The 16,874-nt window shown below is 45.3% G+C and overlaps 1 protein-coding gene and 1 long non-coding RNA gene across 5 annotated transcripts in view; one reads left to right on the plus strand and one right to left on the minus strand.

Moving 5' to 3' along the window:
• Positions 1 to 1,022: 1,022 nt before the first annotated feature.
• LOC140910337 (uncharacterized) lies at positions 1,023 to 4,035 on the minus strand. 2 transcript variants are annotated; one of them, XR_012158542.2, is made up of 3 exons: positions 3,595 to 4,035; positions 2,223 to 2,817; positions 1,023 to 1,636 (listed from the first exon to the last, which is right to left on the minus strand). It is a non-coding gene; the product is annotated as an uncharacterized LOC140910337 (long non-coding RNA). The 2 variants fall into 2 exon arrangements; XR_012158541.2 differs by having other exon boundaries at positions 2,223 to 2,823.
• USP53 (ubiquitin specific peptidase 53) overlaps positions 3,722 to 16,874 on the plus strand; it is a 70,228-nt gene continuing 57,075 nt past the window's right edge. For all 3 annotated transcript variants that reach the window (XM_073340994.2, XM_073340996.2, XM_073340995.2), the window contains exon 1: positions 3,722 to 4,004. The gene's annotated coding sequence lies outside the window, so the exon portion shown is untranslated. The remainder of the gene's footprint in view (positions 4,005 to 16,874) is intronic.

The following is a 16,874-nucleotide window of genomic DNA, read 5'->3' on the forward strand; positions in this document are numbered from 1 at the left end:
AAGCTTGCAACGCCAGACAGCTACTGGTCAGTTGGGAATCAATTTGGAGTGGGCAAATCTACTGTTGGAGCTGCTGTTATGCAAGTAGCCCACGCAATCAAAGATCTGCTATCAAGGGTAGTGACCCTGGGAAATGTGCAGGTCATAGTGGATGGCTTTGCTGCAATGGGATTCCCTAACTGTGGTGGGGCTATAGACGGAACCCATAACCCTATCTTGGCACCGGAGCACCAAGCCGCTGAGTACATAAACTGCAAGGGGTACTTTTCAATAGTTCTGCAAGCTCTGGTGGATCACAAGGGACGTTTCACCAACATCAACGTGGGATGGCCGGGAAAGGTACATGACGCTCGCATCTTCAGGAACTCTGGTCTGTTTCAAAAGCTGCAGGAAGGAACTTTATTCCCAGACCAGAAAATAACTGTTGGGGATGTTGAAATGCCTATATGTATTCTTGGGGACCCAGCCTACCCCTTAATGCCATGGCTCATGAAGCCGTACACAGGCAGCCTGGACAGTAGTCAGAGAGCTGTTCAACTACAGGCTGAGCAAGTGCAGAATGGTGGTAGAATGTGCATTTGGACATTTAAAGGCGCGCTGGCGCAGTTTACTGACTCGCTTAGACCTCAGTGAAACCAATATTCCCACTGTTATTACTGCTTGCTGTGTGCTCCACAATATCTGTGAGAGTAAGGGGGAGACGTTTATGGCAGGGTGGGAGGTTGAGGCAAATCGCCTGGCTGCTGGTTACGCGCAGCCAGACACCAGGGCAGTTAAAAGAGCACAGGAGGGCGCGGTATGCATCAGAGAAGCTTTGAAAACCAGTTTCATGACTGGCCAGGCTACGGTGTGAAAGTTCTGTTTGTTTCTCCTTGATGAAACCCCCCGCCCCTTGGTTCACTCTACTTCCCTGCAAGCTAACCACCCTCTCCTCCTCCCTTTAATCATTGCTTGCAGAGGCAATAAAGTCATTGTTGCTTCACATTCATGCATTCTTTATTCATTCATCACACAAATAGGGGGATGATTACCAAGGTAGCCCAGGAGCGGTGGTGGAGGAGGGAAGGAAAATGCCACACAGCACTTTAAGCACAGCACTTTAAAAGTTTACAACTTTAAAATTTATTGAATGACAGCCTTCTTTTTTTTGGGCAATCCTCTGTGGCGGAATGGCTGGTTGGCCGGTGGCTCCCATGCCACATTCTTGGGCGTCTGGGTGTGGAGGCTATGGAACTTGAGGAGGAGAGCGGTTGGTTACACAGGTGCTGCAGTGGCAGTCTGTGCTCCAGCTGCCTTTGCTGCAGCTCAACCATACACTGGAGCATACTGGTTTGGTCCTCCAGCAGCCTCAGCATTGAATCCTGCCTCCTCTCATCACACTGCCGCCACATTTGAGCTTCAGCCCTGTCTTCAGCCCGCCACTTACTCTCTTCAGCCCGCCACCTCTCCTCCCGGTCATTTTGTGCTTTCCTGCACTCTGACATTATTTGCCTCCACACATTCGTCTGTGCTCTGTCAGTGTGGGAGGACAGCATGGGCTCAGAGAACATTTCATCACGAGTGCATTTTTTTTTCTTTCTAATCTTCACTAGCGTCTGGGAAGGAGAAGATCCTGTGATCATTGAAACACATGCAGCTGGTGGGGAAAAAAAAAAGGAACAGCGGTATTTAAAAAGACACATTTTATAAAACAGTGGCTACACTCTTTCAGGGTAAACCTTGCTGTTAACATTACATACATAGTACATGTGCTTTCGTTACAAGGTCGCATTTTGCCTCCCCCTACCGCGTGGCTACCCCCTCAATCCTCTCCCCTCCCCGTGGCTAACAGCAGGGAACATTTCTGTTCAGCCACAGGTAAACAGCCTAGCAGGAACGGGCTCCTCTGAGTGTCCCCTGAAGAAAAGCACCCTATTTCAACCAGGTGACCATGAATGACATCTCACTCTCCTGAGAATAACACAGAGATAAAGAACGGATGTTGTTTGAACGCCAGCAAACATACACTGCAATGCTTTGTTGTACAATGATTCCCGAGTAAGTGTTACTGGCATGGAGTGGTAAATGTCCTACCATGGAGGACGCAATAAGGCTCCCCTCCCCAGAAACCTTTTGCAAAGGCTTTGGGAGTACATCCAGGAGAGCCGCGAATGCCAGGGCAAAGTAATCCTTTCACATGCTTGCTTTTAAACCATGTATAGTATTTAAAAAGGTACACTCACCAGAGGTCCCTTCTCCGCCTGCCGGGTCCAGGAAGCAGCCTTGGATGGGTTCGGGGGGTACTTGCTCCAGGTCCAGGGTGAGAAACAGTTCCTGGCTGTCGGGAAAACCAGTTTCTCAGCTCATAGCAAGCAAGCGATCTACAACCTCCTCCTCATCATCATCATCTTCTTCTTCGTCCCCAAAACCTGCTTCCGTGTTCCCTCCATCTCCACTGAAGGAGTCAAACAACACGGTTGGGGTAGTGGTGGCTGAACCCCCTAAAATGGCATGCAGCTCATCATAGAAGCAGCATGTTTGGGGCTCTGACCCGGAGCGGCTGTTCGCCTCTCTGGTTTTCTGGTAGGCTTGCCTCAGCTCCTTAAGTTTCACGCGGCACTGCTTTGGGTCCCTGTTATGGCCTCTGTCCTTCATGCCCTGGGAGATTTTGACAAAGGTTTTGGCATTTCGAAAACTGGAACGGAGTTCTGATAGCACGGATTCCTCTCCCCATACAGCGATCAGATCCCATACCTCCCGTTCGGTCCATGCTGGAGCTCTTTTGCGATTCTGGGACTCCATCATGATCACCTGTGCTGATGGGCTCTGCATGGTCACCTGCAGCTTGCCAAACAGGAAATGAGATTAAAAAGTTCGCGGTTCTTTTCCTGTCTACCTGGCCAGTGCATCTGAGTTGAGAGTGCTGTCCAGAGCGGTCACAATGGAGCACTCTGGGATAGCTCCCAGAGGCCAATACCATCGAATTGTGTCCATAGTACCCCAAATTCGACCCGGCAAGGCCGATTTAAGCGCTAATCCACTTGTCAGGGGTGGAGTAAGGAAATCGATTTTAAGAGCCCTTTAAGTCAAAATAAAGGGCTTCATCGTGTGGACGGGTGCAGGTTTACATTGATTTAACACTACTAAATTCGACCTAAAGTCCTAGTGTAGACCAGGGCTCAGTTATTACCTGTAAAACCCACTAAAACTTTCTCAACGAAGGCCTTTGTGGCTATACGTAGAGTTGTGATCCCGTCTGAACACAGACAGGGTTTGCCCAGGCTTGAATTTACAAGTGTGTTAGTTAACTCAAATTAATTGACAATCAATGATTGAAGGCTGGATCACCAGCTCTGGTCTAGACAGACAGCGGGGGGAGCCGCAGGGACGTGTGCCTTCGCTGCCACTCCATCGTGAGTGACTCTTTTACTGTGGTATTAATAAGTAACAAAGCCCTCTCCAAGCCAAACAGAGTCCTTTGCCCGGATGGTGGGGGCAGAGTCCACCCTCTGGACCCACCTGCCTAAACATACAGGGGGCAGGAGAGGGAATGTGGCCAAATCTTGCCATTTTAACACTACAGTATTTAGTACATTTTTAGTCACAAGTACTAACCACGCATGCGCTGCTCCCCCGCCGATCGACCCTCCCGTCAGGCGCTCTCCGGTTGAGGCGGGACACGACTTTTTAATTGGTTTGGCGCGTTATACGTCACTCCCCTGCTCTTCCAATCGGCGTCAGGGTGCTTTGCACTCCCCTCCTCGCCCCGGTCGCGAAGACCGCGTCTTCCTCACCTGCGGGGCGCGCCGGAGGTCGCTGTGGTTGTTGACGATCCGGGCTGTTGAGACGCGCTCCCCTCGCGCCGCCGGCTCTCGGGCGCGCGCCGCCAAACCACCTAAGAAGTCACGCGCCAGCCGGGGAGCATTGGAAGAAAGTTACCTGCCAAGGGCGGAGCCGGAGCGGAGTCGCGGCCGGGCCGGGCCGGGAGAAACGGGTGCTGCGTGCGGGGCCGTCCGGGGCTGGAGGTGAGACCGCTGGAGCCGCGGGTCTGCAGCCGGAGCGTGGGCGAGCGGCAACTCCGCCGCTCCAGGCGGGGGGTCCCGGGGCCAGGCTGCGGCTCCCGGAGCTGCGGGGTGGGGCAGCGCGGCGGAAGGACGGGGCGGCGGCGGCGGCAGGGATCAGCCCTGGCGCGGGGGGTCGGTCCGCCTGCCCCGGGGACTCGCCCTGTGGCTTTGCGCGCCCGCCCGCGGGGAGAGGGGACCTGCCGAGCGCAGCCGCCTGCCCCCGCTCTGCCCTGCGGTGGGGGCTGTGTCGGGGTGGGGGGACTTTACAGTGACATGGCCCTGGCTGTCTTGGTGCTCACCAGCCTCGCGGAGCCTGAGCGCACCTCCCCACCTGTTTCCTAACCCCCTTTGGCTTCAGGCTTCCTCCCACCCGTCCCCTTCTCCCAGCGCGGCGTGATCAGTTGTTAAAATGCCTTTTACTAAAGTCGGTAGTGCCACCCTGGCTCTAAAGAGATGCGAACGTCTCGGGGTAACTATTTGCCTCTCTCCTCCGGGCGATGCTTCTGCTTATTATTTGGTTTTCAAGTGGCCGTTTTGTTAAACGGCATATATGGCGGAAGGGGGGGGGGGGATAGTGTGGTTACATTGGTGGTGCAACGAGGGATTAAATGCTACTCTGCCCTCTAAATTGAGAACAGTGGTGTGTTTACATTAAAACGTATTTCAAAAAAGATATTAATACTTTACATGTTACTACAACTCCTATAAACAAACTTATTGATTTAGTCCCTTCCTAATCGACTGTAGTATTAAATCAATGCAAGCTCATATTTATGTATAATGCAAAGGTTTTATCGAGGCATGTGACAGCTGGGTTAAACATTAAGTAGTATCTTATGGACCTGTTGTAAACATTCTTTGAAAACAGGAAATGCAAGTACAGGTATAATGGAGTGGATTTCCATTGCTTGAAATTTGATCACTTGTAGCATAATATACAGCTCCTAGATAGATAGCTTCTGAAACATTCTTCATATAAAATATCTATGTGTGAACTGCACACTCAGGGCCTGAAATGTAGAAGTTATGTAAATTTATTCCTTAATTGGACATATTTGGTTTTCTGTGCACTTTCATTGTCTGACAAGCTTTTCAGACCTTTAAGAACAAACATGGAGAAATGTAGTTGTATTGTCCATTCTCTCTGTAAACCATCTTTTTCCTGGTGTGCTTCATAAAAGAAAACATGCAGCATCTGCTAAATATATTTACTTGCATCCTAATCCTATAAAGACTTACGCATTTACTTAACTTTGAAGTCAATGGGACCATTCAGAGTGCCAAAAATTAAGCATAAATCTTTTCCATGATTAGGTCCCCAGAGGCTACTTTGGATTATGTATTGAAATTACTGTACATTTGTGAATCTAAACATGGTTGACTCATTTCTGTTTTACTATCCTATTCTTATGGAATGAAGGCATAATTTGAGGTATTAAGAGGGTGAGAGTTCATACTATATTTTGAAAAGTAGAGTTTTGCAGCTTGATTAACCAAAGTGGTGCTGTTTGTTACCAATAAAGGTTTTTATAACAAAAGTAAACAATATTATTATTAAAGTCACAACATTTGTATCAACTATTTTTGTTTATAAATGTGTATTGTAGATAATAAAAACCCTTCTAAGGATATACTTCACTGAATCAGAGTCATACACAGTTTTTCAACATGTATGAAATATATCAACATTTTTAACAGAATTCTGTAGAAAGCCTCCTCAGAAGGGGGGTGGGTGGGTGTGTACGTATAGAAACACACACAGTGTATGTGTGTGTATATATATAAAGTCAGTATTAATAAATACAAAGACTGCATTAGTATTCATATAAAGCATCTCAAGCTTCACAACAACTGATGATACCTGCTGCAGAAGAATCTTTTGCAATGTTACTTATGGAAATGATAAATTGTTTGTACTAATGTCTGATTGAGGAAAACGTAGTTCAACTAATCTTGCAAAAATCTCTTTTTCCCCTTAGAATCTCAAAATACATTACAAAGTACATATCACAGTGAAATATACAAATCTCTGTGGCTTGGAGAATAGTAGCTGAACAACTAGTACATAATAGTATGGGGAGTGGAACTTTTAGCCTTAGACACTGAAGCCTGTTCTTACAGATATTTGTCAATGTGCCCTCTATTTTTTTATGTATAGTAAATGTATTAACTAATGATGCTTTAACAGAAATTGTTAAGGTATAGCTAAGTAGCACCTGCCTTCTAAAGGTTGTATGGCACCATGAGCAGATAACACATTTCTCAAGAGTCCTCCTACTAAACATGATTAAACAGCTTCATTTGATTAAATATTTAGCAACTTTTACATAAAAGTAATGTTTTAAAAATATCTCTTCAGAGAGGAAATGGATCATGCATCTGTGCATGTACAGTAGAGGTCAGTGATTTCCATCCAAATATATTAGAGCAAACTTCATTTATAGATATGAGATCAATAATGTCACTTTAAATTAGATTGTGTTGATAGTGCAGCATTGTTCCAGTGATGCCATCTCAGTCTAAGAAACTCTTGATGTACTCATTTCAGGGTTATTTTATTACTTGTAGTAGTGCCTAGAGGGTCCTAGATCGGGATTTCATTGAGCAAGGCATTGTACAAACATGTAATAAAAAGAGGATTCCCTGCTCCAAAGAATATGATGACAGACAACAGGTGGATATCACAAACAGCCAGGGGTACCACAAAATAACAGTGACGCTATCCTGATTAGTGTAATAAGCAGCAAACTGGTTAGTCATGCCAAATGTTTGTGAGCATAAGTGAGTTTTAAGGAGGCTACGGCAGTGGCTTTGAGGATTACTACAGGGAACTGCCTGTGTATATGGGGTGGCATGGGAGAATGCAGAAGGTGCTTGTTGGAAAACTTCACTAAAGGAGAACAAAGGCTGGTATTGTGGAACAGAGGGCTGTTTTGGTGGCTCTGTACAATATAAATAATATGTACAGCAGGGAAAAGCGATGTATGGTTTTACAGTGAAGACAAGTAGTTTGTACTTGATGTAGTAGAGATGGGGATTCAGTGGAAATGCATGAAGTGTGTGGGGGGGGTGCAATTTTTTGCAGCTGTTTGAATGGATGGGGAGCAAGGTGGCATTTGTGAGGATCAAAAGGGGGATGTTATAGTACTGAAGCTGTAAAATGAGAATCTGGACCAGAGTTCTAGCTGTATGGACAGAGAGGAAAGGCTGCATCTTAAATATGTTGTGCAGGAAGAAGTGGCAAGACTTAGATACCTTCCACATGTTGAGAAAATGGTCCGAGTCAAAGATGGATTCCCAGATTACAGACTTGAGGGATGATGATGGTGTAAGTGGGGAGTGCTTGTAGGGGGAAGATAAAGAGCTCCGTTTTGGTTGTGTTGAGTGTAATCTGATGGCCTGTGACATACCCTTGTGGATGCCCAACCAATATTTTAGATAAGCTTGTGAATCATTTAGTGTAAAGATTATAGTTATAAAGGCATGTCTTCGAATGAGATCTGCAAAAGAGGTTGTGGTATGAAAAGAGGAGGGGGCCAAGAATTGAGCCTGTTAAACCTGCACTGAAAGCTGGAATGGGGATGAGAAGGATCCTGAAACCAAAATGCTGAATGATTAGAGAGGCAGGAAGATAGAATAAGAGCCCAGGCAGGAAAAAATTTCAAATGGGAGCATGATTAACTGTGTTGAATACACAAGGAAGGCAAAGAATACCAGTTCTGAGACTTGAACAGAAAGAGGTTGTTAAGAGACTTTGGTGAAAGCTGTTGTACTAAACTGTATGCTGATACTTTTATTTAAGTGGAAATTTGTCTCTTTATGACAAAATCCAAAGATGACCTGTTGCTTTGGGGAAATTTTGCTCAGCATTGCAATGATGGGTATTTCTAAAGTGGAGTCCTCATGAAATGTGTTAGGCTACTTTTGGCACCTTAGAGACTAACCAATTTATTTGAGCATGAGCTTTCGTGAGCTACAGCTCACTTCATCAGATGTTTACCGTGGAAACTGCAGCAGACTTTATATACACACAGAAATCATGAAACAATACCTCCTCCCACCCCACTGTCCTGCTGGTAATAGCTTATCTAAAGTGATCAACAGGTGGGACATTTCCAGCACAAATCCAGGTTTTCTCACCCTCCACCCCCCCACACAAATTCACTCTCCTGCTGGTGCTAGCCCATCCAAAGTGACAACTCTTTACATAATCAAGTCGGGCTATTTCCTGCATAGATCAAGGTTTTCTCACATCCCCCCCACCCCCATACACACACAAACTCACTCTCCTGCTGGTAATAGCTCATCTAAACTGACCATTCTCCAGGTTTAAATCCAAGTTAAACCAGAACATCTGGGGGGGGGGGGTAGGAAAAAACAAGAGGAAACAGGCTACCTTGCATAATGACTTAGCCACTCCCAGTCTCTATTTAAGCCTAAATTAATAGTATCCAATTTGCAAATGAATTCCAATTCAGCAGTTTCTCGCTGGAGTCTGGATTTGAAGTTTTTTTGTTTTAAGATAGCGACCTTCATGTCTGTGATTGCGTGACCAGAGAGATTGAAGTGTTCTCCGACTGGTTTATGAATGTTATAATTCTTGACATCTGATTTGTGTCCATTTATTCTTTTACGTAGAGACTGTCCAGTTTGACCAATGTACATGGCAGAGGGGCATTGCTGGCACATGATGGCATAGATCACATTGGTGGATGTGCAGGTGAACGAGCCTCTGATAGTGTGGCTGATGTTATTAGGCCCTGTGATGGTGTCCCCTGAATAGATATGTGGGCACAATTGGCAACGGGCTTTGTTGCAAGGATAAGTTCCTGGGTTAGTGGTTCTGTTGTGTGGTATGTGGTTGTTGGTGAGTATTTGCTTCAGGTTGCGGGGCTGTCTGTAGGCAAGGACTGGCCTGTCTCCCAAGACTTGTGAGAGTGTTGGGTCATCCTTTAGGATAGGTTGTAGATCCTTAATAATGCGTTGGAGGGGTTTTAGTTGGGGGCTGAAGGTGACGGCTAGTGGCGTTCTGTTATTTTCTTTGTTAGGCCTGTCCTGTAGTAGGTAACTTCTGGGAACTCTTCTGGCTCTATCAATCTGTTTCTTTACTTCTGCAGGTGGGTATTGTAGTTGTAAGAAAGCTTGACAGAGATCTTGTAGGTGTTTGTCTCTGTCTGAGGGGTTGGAGCAAATGCGGTTGTATCGCAGAGCTTGGCTGTAGACGATGGATCGTGTGGTGTGGTCAGGGTGAAAGCTGGAGGCATGCAGGTAGGAATAGCGGTCAGTAGGTTTACGGTATAGGGTGGTGTTTATGTGGCCATTGTTTATTAGCACTGTAGTGTCCAGGAAGTGGATCTCTTGTGTGGACTGGACCAGGCTGAGGTTGGTGGTGGGATGGAAATTGTTGAAATCATGGTGGAATTCCTCAAGGGCTTCTTTTCCATGGGTCCAGATGATGAAGATGTCATCAATATAGCGCAAGTAGAGTAGGGGCTTTAGGGGACGAGAGCTGAGGAAGCGTTGTTCTAAATCAGCCATAAAAATGTTGGCATACTGTGGGGCCATGCGGGTACCCATAGCAGTGCCGCTGATCTGAAGGTATACATTGTCCCCAAATGTGAAATAGTTATGGGTAAGGACAAAGTCACAAAGTTCAGCCATGGCCCCACAGTATGCCAACATTTTTATGGCTGATTTAGAACAACGCTTCCTCAGCTCTCGTCCCCTAAAGCCCCTACTCTACTTGCGCTATATTGATGACATCTTCATCATCTGGACCCATGGAAAAGAAGCCCTTGAGGAATTCCACCATGATTTCAACAATTTCCATCCCACCACCAACCTCAGCCTGGTCCAGTCCACACAAGAGATCCACTTCCTGGACACTACAGTGCTAATAAACAATGGCCACATAAACACCACCCTATACCGTAAACCTACTGACCGCTATTCCTACCTGCATGCCTCCAGCTTTCACCCTGACCACACCACACGATCCATCGTCTACAGCCAAGCTCTGCGATACAACCGCATTTGCTCCAACCCCTCAGACAGAGACAAACACCTACAAGATCTCTGTCAAGCTTTCTTACAACTACAATACCCACCTGCAGAAGTAAAGAAACAGATTGATAGAGCCAGAAGAGTTCCCAGAAGTTACCTACTACAGGACAGGCCTAACAAAGAAAATAACAGAACGCCACTAGCCGTCACCTTCAGCCCCCAACTAAAACCCCTCCAACGCATTATTAAGGATCTACAACCTATCCTAAAGGATGACCCAACACTCTCACAAGTCTTGGGAGACAGGCCAGTCCTTGCCTACAGACAGCCCCGCAACCTGAAGCAAATACTCACCAACAACCACATACCACACAACAGAACCACTAACCCAGGAACTTATCCTTGCAACAAAGCCCGTTGCCAATTGTGCCCACATATCTATTCAGGGGACACCATCACAGGGCCTAATAACATCAGCCACACTATCAGAGGCTCGTTCACCTGCACATCCACCAATGTGATCTATGCCATCATGTGCCAGCAATGCCCCTCTGCCATGTACATTGGTCAAACTGGACAGTCTCTACGTAAAAGAATAAATGGACACAAATCAGATGTCAAGAATTATAACATTCATAAACCAGTCGGAGAACACTTCAATCTCTCTGGTCACGCAATCACAGACATGAAGGTCGCTATCTTAAAACAAAAAAACTTCAAATCCAGACTCCAGCGAGAAACTGCTGAATTGGAATTCATTTGCAAATTGGATACTATTAATTTAGGCTTAAATAGAGACTGGGAGTGGCTAAGTCATTATGCAAGGTAGCCTGTTTCCTCTTGTTTTTTCCTACCCCCCCCCCCCCAGATGTTCTGGTTTAACTTGGATTTAAACCTGGAGAATGGTCAGTTTAGATGAGCTATTACCAGCAGGAGAGTGAGTTTGTGTGTGTATGGGGGTGGGGGGGATGTGAGAAAACCTTGATCTATGCAGGAAATAGCCCGACTTGATTATGTAAAGAGTTGTCACTTTGGATGGGCTAGCACCAGCAGGAGAGTGAATTTGTGTGGGGGGGTGGAGGGTGAGAAAACCTGGATTTGTGCTGGAAATGTCCCACCTGTTGATCACTTTAGATAAGCTATTACCAGCAGGACAGTGGGGTGGGAGGAGGTATTGTTTCATGATTTCTGTGTGTATATAAAGTCTGCTGCAGTTTCCACGGTAAACATCTGATGAAGTGAGCTGTAGCTCACGAAAGCTCATGCTCAAATAAATTGGTTAGTCTCTAAGGTGCCACAAGTACTCCTTTTCTTTTTGCGAATACAGACTAACACGGCTGTTCCTCTGAAACCTGTCATTATGCAAGGCACTGCATTTAGCCGTATGGAGTGGAAATCTATCAACTGCATGAAGAAACTTGTACAGATACAGACAGACATCATCTTCCTTTCCAAATGCAAACAGATGGACATCGTACCAAAAGGACTGAAGGTCAAAAATCCATTACAATCTACATACCACACAGACTATGCTGACAGCTTGTGCCTCACGCTCTCAAAGAAACTGCGGAATCACCTGATCAAGATCCTCTACAGCAAACAGGGAAAGATTAAGAATGAGCTCTCAAAAATGGATACTCTCATAAAGAACCAACCTTCCACACAAACTTCCTCGTGGCTGGATTTTACTAAAACTAGACAAGCCATTTACAACGCACACTTTGCTTCTCTACAAAAGAAAAAAGACACTAAACTTTCTAAACTACTACATGCTACAAGGGGCCACAGCAATGGTTCCCTCACCCCACCTAGCAATATTGTTAACCTATCCAACTATACTCTCAGCCCAGCAGAAGCAGCTGTTCTATCTCGGGGCCTCTCCTTCTGCCCCTCCACCCCCACGAACATGATACAGTTCTGTGGTGACCTAGAATCCTATTTTCGACGTCTCCGTCTCAAGGAATATTTCCAAAATACCTCTGAACAACATACTAATCCACAGAGGTCTCCCTGCCAACACTACAGAAAGAGGGATTCTAGATGGACTCCTCCTGAAGGTCGAAACAGCAGACTGGACTTCTACATAGAGTGCTTCCGCCGACGTGCACGGGCTGAAATTGTGGAAAAGCAGCATCACTTGCCCCATAACCTCAGCCATGCGGAACGCAATGCCATCCACAGCCTCAGAAACAACTCTGACATCATAATCAAAAAGGCTGACAAAGGAGGTGCTGTTGTCATCATGAATAGGTCGGAATATGAACAAGAGGCTGCTCGGCAGCTCTCCAACACGAGTTTCTACAAGCCATTACCCTATGATCCCACTGAGAGTTACCAAAAGCAACTACAGCATTTGCTCAAGAAACTTCCTGAAAAAGCACAAGATCAAATCCGCACAGACACACCCCTGGAACCCCGACCTGGGATATTCTATCTACTACCCAAGATCCATAAACCTGGAAATCCTGGGCGCCCCATCATCTCAGGCATTGGCACCCTGACAGCAGGATTGTCTGGCTATGTAGACTCCCTCCTCAGGCCCTACGCTACCAGCACTCCCAGCTACCTTCGAGACACCACTGACTTCCTGAGGAAACTTCAATCCATCGGTGATCTTCCTGATAACACCATCCTGGCTACTATGGATGTAGAAGCCCTCTACACCAACATTCCACACAAAGATGGACTACAAGCCGTCAAGAACACTATCCCCGATAATGTCACGGCTAACCTGGTGGCTGAACTTTGTGACTTTGTCCTTACCCATAACTATTTCACATTTGGGGACAATGTATACCTTCAGATCAGCGGCACTGCTATGGGTACCCGCATGGCCCCACAGTATGCCAACATTTTTATGGCTGATTTAGAACAACGCTTCCTCAGCTCTCGTCCCCTAAAGCCCCTACTCTACTTGCGCTATATTGATGACATCTTCATCATCTGGACCCATGGAAAAGAAGCCCTTGAGGAATTCCACCATGATTTCAACAATTTCCATCCCACCACCAACCTCAGCCTGGTCCAGTCCACACAAGAGATCCACTTCCTGGACACTACAGTGCTAATAAACAATGGCCACATAAACACCACCCTATACCGTAAACCTACTGACCGCTATTCCTACCTGCATGCCTCCAGCTTTCACCCTGACCACACCACACGATCCATCGTCTACAGCCAAGCTCTGCGATACAACCGCATTTGCTCCAACCCCTCAGACAGAGACAAACACCTACAAGATCTCTGTCAAGCTTTCTTACAACTACAATACCCACCTGCAGAAGTAAAGAAACAGATTGATAGAGCCAGAAGAGTTCCCAGAAGTTACCTACTACAGGACAGGCCTAACAAAGAAAATAACAGAACGCCACTAGCCGTCACCTTCAGCCCCCAACTAAAACCCCTCCAACGCATTATTAAGGATCTACAACCTATCCTAAAGGATGACCCAACACTCTCACAAGTCTTGGGAGACAGGCCAGTCCTTGCCTACAGACAGCCCCGCAACCTGAAGCAAATACTCACCAACAACCACATACCACACAACAGAACCACTAACCCAGGAACTTATCCTTGCAACAAAGCCCGTTGCCAATTGTGCCCACATATCTATTCAGGGGACACCATCACAGGGCCTAATAACATCAGCCACACTATCAGAGGCTCGTTCACCTGCACATCCACCAATGTGATCTATGCCATCATGTGCCAGCAATGCCCCTCTGCCATGTACATTGGTCAAACTGGACAGTCTCTACGTAAAAGAATAAATGGACACAAATCAGATGTCAAGAATTATAACATTCATAAACCAGTCGGAGAACACTTCAATCTCTCTGGTCACGCAATCACAGACATGAAGGTCGCTATCTTAAAACAAAAAAACTTCAAATCCAGACTCCAGCGAGAAACTGCTGAATTGGAATTCATTTGCAAATTGGATACTATTAATTTAGGCTTAAATAGAGACTGGGAGTGGCTAAGTCATTATGCAAGGTAGCCTGTTTCCTCTTGTTTTTTCCTACCCCCCCCCCCCCAGATGTTCTGGTTTAACTTGGATTTAAACCTGGAGAATGGTCAGTTTAGATGAGCTATTACCAGCAGGAGAGTGAGTTTGTGTGTGTATGGGGGTGGGGGGGATGTGAGAAAACCTTGATCTATGCAGGAAATAGCCCGACTTGATTATGTAAAGAGTTGTCACTTTGGATGGGCTAGCACCAGCAGGAGAGTGAATTTGTGTGGGGGGGTGGAGGGTGAGAAAACCTGGATTTGTGCTGGAAATGTCCCACCTGTTGATCACTTTAGATAAGCTATTACCAGCAGGACAGTGGGGTGGGAGGAGGTATTGTTTCATGATTTCTGTGTGTATATAAAGTCTGCTGCAGTTTCCACGGTAAACATCTGATGAAGTGAGCTGTAGCTCACGAAAGCTCATGCTCAAATAAATTGGTTAGTCTCTAAGGTGCCACAAGTACTCCTTTTCTTTTTGCGAATACAGACTAACACGGCTGTTCCTCTGAAACCTGTCATTAGGCTACTTTGTAAACCAAAAACTTATTCTTCATTTCTGTTCAAAGTAAACAAATGGAAAATTGGTGTTACATTATCAGTTTAGGGTAGAACATTGGAACTTCTATGGGAGAATAACTGTACTTTAAATAGATTAAATATGCTATTGATTTCCTATTTCAGTGGTAGTTTTGTTTTGCATAGGCAGGGACTTGGGGAACGGAATTGGTATTCTAAGCCAATATTTTGCTCAAAAGCTTAAAAGTATGTGGTTTCCTATTCAAAGCTAACATAAGAGTGACAACTTTTGTAGGGTATGTCTATACAGCAGCTGGGAGATGGGATTCGCAACTCAGGTACGTATACATGCACTAACTGTTTGAGCTAGTGCTTAAGAATAGTTGTGTGGTGGCAGCAGCAAGGGCGGGAGCTTGGATTAGCCGCCAGTATACAATCAATCATCCCACCTGACCCCCAGGGTATACACTCAGGTGGCTAGCCAAGCTACCATCCATGCTGCCTCAGCCACACCATTATTCTTAGGTGCTAGTTTGAGCCAAGTTAGTAAGCGTATGTCTACTTGAGTTGGAAAACCCATCTCCCTGCTCTAGACATACCCTTAGGCCTGGGCTACACTGGGGGTGGGTTTTGAACTAAGATACGCAACTTCAGCTACACTATTCGCATAGCTGAAGTCAAAGTATATTAGACTTACCTGGCCGTCCTCACAGCGGCAAGTTGACTGCGGCGGCTCCCCTGTCGACTCCACTTACACCTCCTGCCATGGTGGAGTACAGGCGTCGATTCGGGGATGGATTTATCATGTCTAGACGAGGTCCGGCAGGTGACTGCACTAAAGTAGAATATTTGGATATTATTACTGTTACAAAACAGACCAGTTGTTATGACAAACTTAATGTAGTTCAGAGCAGACTGGATCTGCACTTGAAATGAAACTTAAATCTTTTGGTCACTGTTCTCAATTGACTTTTGAGTTACGATCCTATTGAGATGAATGAGGTTCACACCTCCAGAGTAAATGGTTTGTCTCATTCTGTAGTTTCAAGAAGAGGCATCACTCAGTTCTTTCACATTTGGAAAGAGATTAGATTGGGGCCTTGAGACACTACACTACAGTAGGAAGACCAAATAACCAGGACTAGAATTTATTTATTTATTTATTTATTTATTTAAATATCCACTTAAATGCTGCAGAGAACACTGAAATTCAGCCTGTCTTGATTGCAGGATTTGTCATTTGCTTCTAGCAGAAAAAGTGACCATATCTGTAATGACAGGTTTCAGAGTAACAGCCGTGTTAGTCTGTATTCGCAAAAAGAAAAGAAGTACTTGGGGCACCTTAGAGACTAACCAATTTATCTGAGCATAAGCTTTTGTGATCTACAGCTCACTTCATATCTGTAATGATCTCATTAAATCACTAGCCAAAATTCCAGTCTGATTTCCCCACTCCAAATTAAACCCATTTAATTTCTTTCCTCTTCTGCTCTTTCCCTAACAATGCATTTGGTTATTGCCGCTTCTTATTTCTTCTCATTTTAGATCTTAAAACATGGACTTATTGAACTGAATCAGTTTAGCAGCTGATATAGTGCACCCTCTTGTGTTGACACTCATTTTTTTTCTGTCTTTTCTATTTAGCTTAAGTTGATAAAAGTTAAATTGATACTAGTCACTGTTAAACTGAAATGAGTGCACAAGTGGGTGTATTGAATTAATGAAATCTGTTTCTAAATTAATTTAGTTAGTGGCACAACTTTTCTGTTATAGACAAGAGGCTTCATTGTGACCTCATCACAAGCTTCCTCCACCTATGCTCACCTGCATTTCTGGAGTGCAGTGCATTGATGCATCACAAAATTCTGGACACTGCAAAGGAAAGTGCTAGCACTAATCAGATGACTTACCCTTTGCTATGTGTGACCGTAGCACTACCACTAGGATGGTCCAGTGCTTGGAAAAGATTAGCTTGTGGATGAAGAATAGTTAATAGAAGCTGAACCCAAGCAACATACAGGGTATTCTCTAAAAAGGTGATTAATGTTTAACTCAATTAATGCTTAACACAATATTAACAAGGGTGAAGGCTCTTGGGCCAGAATAGGGGAACAGGTTAAAGAATATGTAAATTAGATTAGATTGACCCTAGAGTATTTAAGGAACTAGACAAAGCAACCATTAGTGTTTATCTTCTAGAACTCGTGGAGGATAGGTGAGGTTCCAGAGGACTGGAGTGAGCAAAAAGCATAGCTCTTAGTCCTCTTCAAGAAGAGGACTAAAAAGGAACTGGGCAAT

Source organism: Lepidochelys kempii, chromosome 4 (assembly GCF_965140285.1).
Source record: "Lepidochelys kempii isolate rLepKem1 chromosome 4, rLepKem1.hap1, whole genome shotgun sequence".
NCBI classification, from domain to species: Eukaryota; Metazoa; Chordata; order Testudines; family Cheloniidae; genus Lepidochelys; species Lepidochelys kempii.